This window comes from Bidens hawaiensis, unplaced genomic scaffold (assembly GCF_021521415.1).
Source record: "Bidens hawaiensis isolate Kalapana, Puna unplaced genomic scaffold, B.hawaiensis_p1.1 tig00005588_1, whole genome shotgun sequence".
Taxonomy (NCBI): Eukaryota; Viridiplantae; Streptophyta; class Magnoliopsida; order Asterales; family Asteraceae; genus Bidens; species Bidens hawaiensis.
Window position 1 is genome coordinate 310,292 of NW_027491362.1, and position 11,322 is coordinate 321,613.

General features: G+C 37.9%; 1 pseudogene; it reads left to right on the forward strand.

The window, feature by feature from the left end:
• The first annotated feature begins 9,409 nt into the window (after positions 1-9,409).
• LOC143630178 (ethylene-responsive transcription factor ERF017 pseudogene) lies at positions 9,410-10,018 on the forward strand (annotated as a pseudogene).
• The last annotated feature ends 1,304 nt before the right edge of the window (positions 10,019-11,322 follow it).

Below are 11,322 nucleotides of genomic sequence, written 5' to 3' on the forward strand. Positions count from 1 at the left end.
GTTACATTTTAATGTAAGAGTACATAATTCCATCTTGACTACATACAACTCCCACTGAACTCCAGAACATTCCCAATCAATGCCTTTATGGCTGGCAGTTACGCTACAGCGGTTAACATGATCAAAGATTATTCCTCGGTAAACGAAAGTTATAATATGTATCTCAGGTCTAAGGATACTAAATGAGCATACTATTATCAAAACATCTTATGATCAAGATCCATGAAGATGATTTGATGCGAATTACATCCAACGTCATTCATAATGAGGTCTGTGAGTTTGGAAGTCAACTGCTTGAGTCCAAAGTCAGAATAGTCTTAATTTAGAATCGCTCCCACGAGTCTAACCGACTACGGATAATTTAGAATACAATATTCACGGATTAAACGTATTAAAATGAACACCTTTGTATTATTCAACGTTTGCATTTAACCATTAAATCAAAAGTGAACAGAAAAGTACAACTGATTAAACGTTCATACATCTAAATACTAAATCAAAATAAATCACTAGCAAGTCTAAGCCCGATAGCATATCTATGCTGATCATGCTTGTCCTGAGTCATCGGCTTAGTGAACGGGTCAGCTATATTTTGATCTGTGTCTACTTTGCTTATCACGATGTCACCTCATTCCAATATTTCCCGAATAAGATGGAACTTCCTTAGAATGTGCTTGGTTCTGTGATGAGACCTTGGCTCTTTGGCTTGAGAAATAGCACATGTGTTATCACAGAATATCTCGATTGGTTTGTGAATACTCGGAACCACATCGAGATCGGTGATGAACTTCTTCATCCAAGCAGCCTCCTTAGCAGCATCTGATGCAGCTATATATTCGAATTCGGTGGTAGAATCCGCCACAACACTCTGCTTGGAGCTCTTCCAATAAATAGCTCCTCCATTGAGAGTGAAAACGAAACCCGACTGTGAGCGAGAATCATCTCGGTCAGTCTGGAAGCTAGCATCAGTGTAACACTTTAAAGTGAGCTCCTCTTCCACTCCCCCAAACACCAAGAACATGTCTTTGGTCCTATTCAAGTACCTTAGAATGTTATTCACAGCAGTCCAATGGGCAATGCCAGGACTTTGTTGAAAACGACTGGTCATGCTCAAGGCATACGAGACGTCAGGTCTAGTACATAACATAGCATACATGATAGAGCCAACCGCAGAAGCATATGGAATTGCTTGCATACGTTTAGATTCAATGTCCGTTGCCGGAGATTGCGATTTGCTCAACACGGTTCCTTTAGTCATTGGAACAGCTCCTTTCTTGGAGTTTTCCATTGAGAAGCGTGCCATCACTTTGTCTATGTAAGTACTTTGACTAAGCCCTAGAATCCTCTTAGATCTATCTCTATAGATCTTTATTTCCAGAATATATGCGGCTTTTCCAAGATCTTTCATTGCAAAACAAGATTCCAACCATTGCTTAACTTCCTTAAGCATAGGAATGTTGTTTCCAATGATCAGTATGTCATCCACATACAAGATGAGGAATGATATAGTGCTCCCACTAGCCTTTCTGTAAACAAGGTTCATACCAAACTCTTTGATTTTCTCGTCAAAGTGAAGATTCCAGCTTCGAGATGCCTGCTTAAGCCCATAAATGGACTTGTTCAATTTGCAAACCCTATTAGGATATTTTGGATCGACAAAACCTTCTGGCTGAACCATATAGACATCTTCAGAAAGATGTCCATTAAGGAAAGCAGTTTTGACATCCATTTGCCATATCTCATAATCATAGTATGCAGCAATGGCAAGCAATATCCTAATTGACTTGGTCATAGCAACGGGCGAAAAAGTTTCATCATAGTCAACACCTTGAGTTTGAGTGAAACCTTTCGCGACTAGCCGTGCCTTGTAGGTTTGTACATTTCCATGCATGTCGGTTTTCTTCTTGAAAATCCATTTGCTCCATACTGCCCGACTATCGGGGGGTAGCTTAACCAAGTTCCAAACTTAGTTATCATGCATGGATTGCATCTCTGCATTCATGGCATTTTGCCATTTCTTGGATTCCAGATCCAAGATAGCAGATTTGTAGTTAGTAGGCTCGTCCCCAGACTCGGCTACTAATAAGACTTTGGGACCATCTAGATGACATAAGTATCTAGAATTTGGTACGGGAGTCCTACTACTTCTGCGAACGCTTGTGTTCACGTCTGATGTGTCAGCAACAATAACTTGTTGATCAGACTCTCCAACTTCCTCAGCGGTTGGTTGTGGTTCTTGAATTTCTTCAAGATCGACAATGTTACTTCTAGTTCCTTGACTAAGAAATTCTTCTTCAAGGAAGTAGCCTTTCCTCCTGACAGAAATCGTATTTGTATCAGGATGAAAGAAGTAATAACCGCTCTTGTAATAGTATCCGACGAAAATAACTTTTTCGCCGCGGGGATCAAGTTTGTCATCAGACTCACTTGTGATATAAGCATCACATCCCCATACTCTAAGATAAGACAATTTGGGTTTCTTTCCCTTATGCCATATCTCATATGGAGTTTTGTCTATCTTCTTAGTTGGAGCTAGATTGACAATGCGGGCAGCGGTCATAAGGGCGTAACCCAAAAGGAGTGAGGCAAGTTAGTTCTACACATCATCGATAAAACCATGTTTAGAAAAGTTTGATTTCTCCTCTCGCTCACGCCATTAAGTTGGGGTGTGCCAGGTGGAGTGAGCTAAGAAACAATTCCATACTCTTTTAGTTGAGTGATGAACTCTGTGCTGAGATACTCTCCACCTCGATCTGATCGAAGTATCTTAATGGTTTTATCAAGTTGTTTTTCCACTTCGCTTTGAAACTCTTTGAACTTTTCAAAAGTTTCGTGCTTGTGTTTCATAAGATACACATAAGCGTATCGACTATAATCGTCGATAAAAGAAACGAAGTATCTTTCATGGTTTCTAGTCATGGTTCTGAAATGTCCACACACATCAGTATGTATGAGTCCTAATAGATCACTTGCTCGTTCACTTTTATTAGTGAAGGTGTCTTTGGCGAGTTTGCCAGCTAAGCAAGACTCACAATTGTTAAAAGAGTCCGGTCCTGTGGATTCAAGAATCCCTTCGGATTGGAGTCTTTTAACTCTTGCCTTGCTTATGTGGCCAAGTCGGCAATGCCATAGAAAAGTATCATTGACGCTAGTCTTGATACGTTTTGAAAGATGATATACGTTATTATCAGGTTGAACATCAATCTCATAAATACCATTTCGAGGTTTAGCCTCAAAATAAAAGATATCATTTAAGTAAGCAGAAATAGCCATGCCATTAAGAACATACTTAAATCCTTGTTCAAACAACAACGAAACTGAAATGATGTTTCTGGTCAAGCCAGGAGCATACAAACAATTATTTAAAGGAAAGACCAGGCCAGATGGACAAGTAAAATGAAATACTCCAGTTGCTAGAACTGGTACTCTCTTCCCATCTCCAACGATGAGTTCCATGCTGCCTTTATTCAGTTTCCTCCACTTCTCAGGCTCCTGCAAGACATTAACGATGTGGTAACCACATCCGGTATCAAATACCCATGTGTTGCTAGAGACAGTGAAAACTTCAATAACGTATATGGAAATACCTCCAGAAGAGCCTTCACCATTGGCTATCTTCTTCTTGATCTCAGCAAGGTACTCGGAGCAGTTTCTCATCCAGTGCCCCATTTGGTTGCATTTGTAGCACTTGCACTCCTCAAAGGGCGGCGGCTTTTTCTTTGCAACTACCTTGTTAGTGTTGGTGGCAACATTGGCAGCAACAGTAACTTTCTTCTTGCCTTTTCCCTTAAAACCCCGATTCTTTGGTTTTGGCTTTTTGACACCAGCAGATCGAATCATCAGAACTTGATTGGTCCTAGAAGGAATGTTCATCTCAGCCGTCTTGAGCATGTTATGAAGCTCCGGCACTGTCTTCACCCAACCATTCATGTTGAAATTCATTACGAACTGGTCGTATGAGTTGGGGAGAGAGTTGAGGATGAAATCCGATGCCATCTCATCACGCATGGGATAATCAAGTTTCTTGAGCTGATCGATGTGCCCCTTCATCTTAAGAACATGCGCACTGACGGGAGACCCCTCTGCCATCTTGCAACTTATGAGTTGTTTCATGGTGTCAAAACGTTCTTGACGGGCTTGTTTCTTGAACATGTCCTTGAGTTGTTCAAGCATCTCATAGGCACCAAAGTCTTCCAAGCCTTTAGCAAGCTCAGAAGTCATGGTGGCTAGCATAATGCAGGAGACATCAGCCAGACATCCTGATGCTTCTCAAGAACTTTTCGAGCAGCGGCTGTGTTGTTTTCAGGCTCGGTTGGAACAGGTCCATCGAGAACATACAGGCGCTTTTCCATGGTGAGAACAAGTCTTAAGTTGCGGTGCCATTCGATGAAGTTGGTACCGTTCAGTTTATCCTTCTCAAGGATAGTCTTAAGGGCGTTGGGTGAAATTTCGATTGACGACATCTGATTAATTAAGCAAAAGTAAATTTAATTAGTATTTTCGACGTTGTAGTCCTATTATTAATGACCCAATAACATTAATTAATTAGGAGTATGAGAATCTGGCTTCCAATTATTAAAGGCAGCTGTAGCACACAACATTAATAAGTGGTTAGGCAGACCGACAACGATTGTCAATTGTGAATAGAGCACAACTCTCGGTTATGGGGCCTATGGAGACAACGATTGTCTGTATAGATACGTTTAGCCTCATCTTTGCCCACTTTAAGTCTCCAGACAGCTTTAGCACGTAACAGGAGAGTAAAGTAATAGTTGTCCTAGTACCGTGACGTGTTAAAGCGCCGGATGTGTCAACGAAACGCTTTCACCTTGATGGGATAGGCTAGAAAACAAGTGCGGTGCTGTAGCTCCAAACACTCGAATTTTTGCAGTATGCCTCAAGTGTGACTTGTAGTAGGATTGGCATAAACTATTGGTTTAAAATTGGGATTAATTTTAAAATTACCAAATAGAGTAAAAGTCAAATTTTACTGTATTTATTATCGCGACGAGTAGATGAACCCTTTCATCTCTCAGGACACTTAGTTTTAAATAACCTATTAAAAACTAAGTTTGTAGCGATACGACTAACCAATTTTAAGTTAATAGGAAACTATTAAGTTATTAGTTTTGGAAATTAAAACGTTTTTAATTTGCAAAACATAATTGGTTAATAAAATGTTTATTTTCCAATTTATTTGGTATTAGGTCGGTAATATTATAATCCTATTATAAACAATCCAAGCAACCACAAATAGCAAATAACAATAATATGTAAATCCTTATGGCCAAAAGGTGATCGGTCTCACTAGAGCCAATTAGGGAGATCGATCGGGTCAAGGGGTTCACAACACAAACAACCACAAGGATGGACTTCTCCGTGCATCCCTTCGTCTAGTCCGAACTCCCACTAACCAAGATGTCCATGAGCTCGTCCTTGGTTATCTTCGCGTTTTCTTAATTACAAATTTATAACCTAACAATAATATGTCCTATTACAAATTTGAACCATCTTTATGGCCAAAAGAAAACCGGAAATTAAATAATAACCTTTTTACAACTTTTGAACCAACCATATGGACAAAACAAGCTCAAACACCAAACACAACCAAACAAACACATAGGTCGGGGCCGGATTTACATATTCAAAATAAACAAATTTCGGGTCGTTTTGACTTGGTCAAATAAAATAAACAAAACTTTGACCAACTCAAAATCACCCGAAAATAAATCTAGATCTATAAACTTTAAACGATTTAAAGTTTAAGATGTAGATTCGGTTTTAAACGAACTGGGATCGACTCGTACGTTGTAACCTCGGCTCTGATACCACTGTTGGGATTCAACGGTGGTTCGGAACGAAAACGGTCAAGAATTTTAAACCCGTTTTAGTTAATAATTCGTTTAATAGTTATTAATCAATATTAATAATCAAAGATATAAACGAGTTATAAAACGCAGCGGATATAAACGATTTAAACGAACCAAAAAACGGAAACCCGAACCCGGATCCGATTACAGCAATACAAGTACGATAAACATAAATAAATCAACCATAGTTAAGATGTCGATATACCTCGGTTATCGAAACCGGGAAGACACCGAAGGATAACGAGAAAGGCTAGAATGACACAATCAAACACCCAATCCAAGATCCGGCGGCGGCGGCGGCTCGCGGCGGCGGCGGCGGATTCCGGCAATGGATGTGGCGGCCTCTACTGGCGTCGGATATCAGAGGACGGCAGCGAGCGGCAGCAGACGGCAACACAGCAGCAGACAGTCACCGGAAAACCGGGTTCACCGGATTTTGACCTCGCCGGAGTTGCAGGTCCGCCGGAAAAACGATCAGGGGTTTTTGACAGCTCCGGGACTCTAAGGAGCTACGGTGGTGCTTGTGGTGGTTGAAGAAGGGCTGCTAGTGGTTAAGGTGGGTATGCGGCGGCCGGATTATGCTCGCCGGAAAAGCGGGTAGCCGGATTTCGGCGCCGGAATTCTAATGGGCAGCTAGGGTTTGTTTGTTATGTTCAAGTTTCCATTAATAATATCTTATACTATATATAGATATTATTATTAGGGTTTAATCAAGTTAAACCAATTGGGCTTGAGCCCAATTAACAAAACAAAGCCTTGTCCATTATCCTGTCCATCTAATTAATTGTGTCGGGCCTAATTAACATTTAAATAGGCCTTTATCTCGTCACCCTCTGTGTAACTCAGTCCGGGTCACATTCGGGTCGGTCGCATTGACTTGACCCGAAACGACCATTAAATCCAACACAACCTTGGATCTCAGTTTGGGTTTTGAGGATCACCTGCTAAAAGCTTATGCTTTTACGGATACATTTGTATGGAAACTTGACATGTTAATTATCGAGTGATACATATTCATAAAGTTGGAAAATTGAATTACTTTCAGGATCGAATTGTCATCCATAGGCTTAAAAATCAGATTTTTGGGTTATCAGTAACAATTGGTATGTTACCATAAATCTTGAAGTTACTATTGATATTTAGTTATCGCCCAATGCTAATTAGTTATCGCATAGTGTAAGTATTCGCTTAACAATAGTTATCTCCTATTATAGTTATCACAGATCATAGTTATCGCATACAGAATGGTAATTGCAAACTATAGTTATTTCTTATAAAACGATTATTGTGTAGATGCAAGTAACTAGTTGCATTGGCCATGTGAATACCCTGAGTTCAATAACTTACGTGATAAATTACGAATATGCAAGAACTTAAATTATGCAAGAACTTGAAATACGGGAGAACTTATACAACCGAGAACATAGCAAGACGAGAACTTGTGCATGTGCACTTATTTGGTATTATGGTACAATGTGACATATAGTTGATAGTTTTGTACGTGAACCTTGTACAATTGTTCAAGGGTTTGGGTAGAGACTAGAGGTGCTCAAGTTAGGTGAGTCATAAATTCCTTTTATACATGTTTTCAAGGTGGCATGCATATTTGACAAAAACGTGACAGTTAAATATGTTTTAAACGTGATGCAAAGTGATATAGTAAAGTAAACATGTTTTATAGCTAAAGTGACAACTTTTAAAAGTATATAAAAAGGGCAACCAATGTTAAAGAGTCAAGATTGCTATATTCCTTTTGCGATGAATTGCTATAGTTGGCGTACGATAGCTTCCTTCAGGAAGAATCCAATTGTCATAGAGGAAGGACGTTAGCTTCCAACTGGACGAGTCCAAGCATTAGCGATTACCTACGGGACCATAGATAAGGTAATGCCTTTGTGGCTTGCTGTGGTTATACAACTGGTGTGTTATAGTTTGAAAGATGATGATTCCTAAAAGTGTTATACTATAGACTTATCTAAAATGATCGTTTTACTTATGTGTAAATACTAAGTACGAAAGTTAAAGTGCCATAGTTAATAGTATTATGTCCTTATGATATACCACATACAGTTTTGCATAAAGACTAGAATAGTAATGCAATATGTTCTATAGTTTAAATCCTTTTTTATTGATAGTACGTAAAGCTAGAACTTATTCAACAATACTAACTTTCATTATGTATATCTGTAAAGTTTAAAGCACGCCTGTCTATTTGGAAACTACATCGATTTTATGCTGTTTCGTTATGACAATTTATGTTTATTTCTTGGACTTGTGACCTTACGAATAGTATTTCCACTATAATTTATGAAATTTTTTGAAGTTTAAGAACAATATTGCATTTGTAAATTAATCCAACCACTATGACAAGTTGGGTTAAGTGGTTCAGGGTGTTACTGAGAAAAAATTGTAAGGATAAATATGAATATGACACGTGACACGATGTATCATACAGGTAGATATATAGATAGATACTAGTTTTTAGGCCGCGTTTTACGCGGGTTTCATTAGGTTTTGTTTCTAATAATTTTATTATTTTGTTTTTGCTAATGATATTTTTTATATTTTAATTTGGTTCATTTTTATTTAATTTTTTGTAAGGAGGCTTGTTTGGATTTATTATGTACACATTAGTCGGTTCATTATTCATTTTTTTTTCTGTTTTAACGAAAATATTTGTCCATTTCTTATTTAGGTTGACTATATGATGTTCATTTGTGTTCGTTTAGGTTTGTTCTAGTACGTATGTTTGTTTAACTTAGTGCTCGCTTACAGTCGAGAACTGTTCGTTTAGGTTTTAACTGAAGAGACATGAACATGCTTAGTTTTTTAATGAACAAACTTGAACACAATTCTGTTAGATTATATGTTTGTGTTCGGTTAAAGTTAAATGATCGAACACGGACATGCCACAATTCTGGTTCGTTTGGTTCGTTTACACGTCTAATAAATGTCGTTATATTTCACAAAAGAGCCTATAGATTTGATTTAAAAAAAACAAAGCTATTATACCTAGTATATTTTGTAATGAAATAAAGAGCATATGGGGAAATTCGATCAAAAATGTAATAAGTTCTCTAATAAGATAAGTCCACTACAAAATAGAACATAACAACATGTGATAGAAATTTAGAATACATAAATACCAATGGTCAATATTCTTTTTCTTCCACTACTCATAAATTAAACCATGAAGCTCTTCTTTAATAAATAGAGCTTTCCATGATCCTATCAATTATTCCTCAATCGACAATAAAATGATACATAATTATAAAGTGTGTTGATGTTCTCAAATATTATATAAGTATCATCATACTAATTGAAACATATTTACTTGGTGTTATGGAACTGAGTTATCACACGCAATGTTCTGTTTTGAAGAATATAGATAGATAGTTATTCAAATCCTTTAGAAATTAAGGATGTGCGGAAAAAAAAACTCTGTGTTACTTTTGTGGATTAACAAACGTATTTCATGTCAACGCGGTCGTTGACATAAAACTCTAACTTTTAGTCAACACTATTTCGGCCTCTTCTGCACAATCCTACTTAAAGCACACATATATAAACAGGTCAACTGCCACTTCCACCAGCAAACACCAAACACTCGATCGGTAACCATGAACCCCGAATCAGAGTCTTTGACACACGACCCAAAGTACAGAGGCGTGCGGAAGAGGAAATGGGGGAAGTGGGTGACCGAAATCCGGATGCCCAACAGCCGTGAGAGGATCTGGTTAGGCTCTTACGACTCACCAGTAAAAGCCGCTAGAGCTTTTGATGCGGCCGCATTCTGTCTTCGTGGAAACGCGGCCAAGTTAAATTTCCCAGACCAACCGCCCAACATTCCTGGTGGAACGACTCTTTCTATTTCCGAAATACAGGCTGCTGCAACTCGCTTTGCCAATTCGGTTCCTGATGCTGTCGCGCCCATGGAGACGTGCCCCCCTTATTCGGAGTCCGCATCCTCTTTGGCTGCGTCACATGATTATAATATCAACAATGTGGACAATTACGATATATTTCCCGGGTTCGATGACTATTTCATGCAACCACCACCTCAGTATCAGTATCCTGATTACGATGATCAGGATAATTCGAGCGGCGGTGATATCTCCCAGGGAACATCATTCCTCTGGAACTATTGATCAATCAGTTCTACATACTTATATGCATGCATAAACTAATATATTTATATTGTTATATGCATACACCCACCGGAGAAAGTGGAAAAGTTTTAGTTTTTTGCAGTGAGGTCATATTATGGCTCATGGACCACATGCATGATGTTGGTGATTAAAATACTTCTAGAATCCTTTTTTCTAGAGCCAAATCAATTAATCATCTCTAGTTATTACACGTTTTGGTTTTGGCATATGGTGGTGGCCCATGTCAAACGTAAACATCAAGTTATCCTTTCATGTATTACATATGCACGATACCAATAAGATATGTAGCTTTCCCTCTTTACGCATTGTTTGAAAAAAAAATATATTGTTGTGACCTCAAAACAATGAGTCCCACCAAAAACTACACTTCAAAAATGAGTTCCACAATTATAAAACTGTTAATTTGCATGAACCTAAGATATTTTAGTCCTAAGAGGACATTTTTGTGATAAAAGTGTTGTGCTCCACAACAAAATGGTAGTGTGTTCAAATTATCCGAATGCATGTATGGTGATTTTAAGACCAGAATATAGGTGTGGTAAAGTTTGTGTTATTGCCGGTTAAAAAAAGCAAGACATTTTAATTATTTCCATACAAAACCACATCAGGAAATTAGAAAAAGGAAAGAAAAGAAAACCAAAGTACGAAATATAGAGAACGTTAAAAAAAAAAAGAAAAAAAAACACTTGCACTCTATGTTAATCTCTTTTTGGCACCACCTTAACACAGCCCCACACCACCCTTTTCCACCTGCATAGTTTTTTATCATGATCACAAAAAAGTCTTAATATTTTCTTTATATTTATGTTTTCTGGCTGCAATTATATTTTCTTAAGTTCGATTTTTGAATCCCAATCCGACTATATCATTATCATTATAAATATACATATTGCTTATTGGCTTTAAAAACAATTAGCTTACTATAAGGGACTTATATGTACATAAAGTTATTGATGATAGTAGTACATATAATGAAATACCTGTGATTAATCTGAAGATCATCAAGTTAATATCAATCGCCGAGAAAAAACCCGTAATACAAAAAGGGGGATTTACACCAATGTAAAAAGGTCTTGAACTCTATCAGCATTACCAATAAGCCCTCAACGTTTATTTATGGTCACTTCTTTCTTAAACATAAACTAAATCGAAGGAGGATTTACACTAATAGTGCGTGCGGTATGTTCAAATTCCGCTTTTGGTCCCTAGGTTTTGTGGCATTGGCGCTAACAAAAATTAAAAAAATATGATTGCAATATAACCTACTGTTAAGAGGTTCAAAA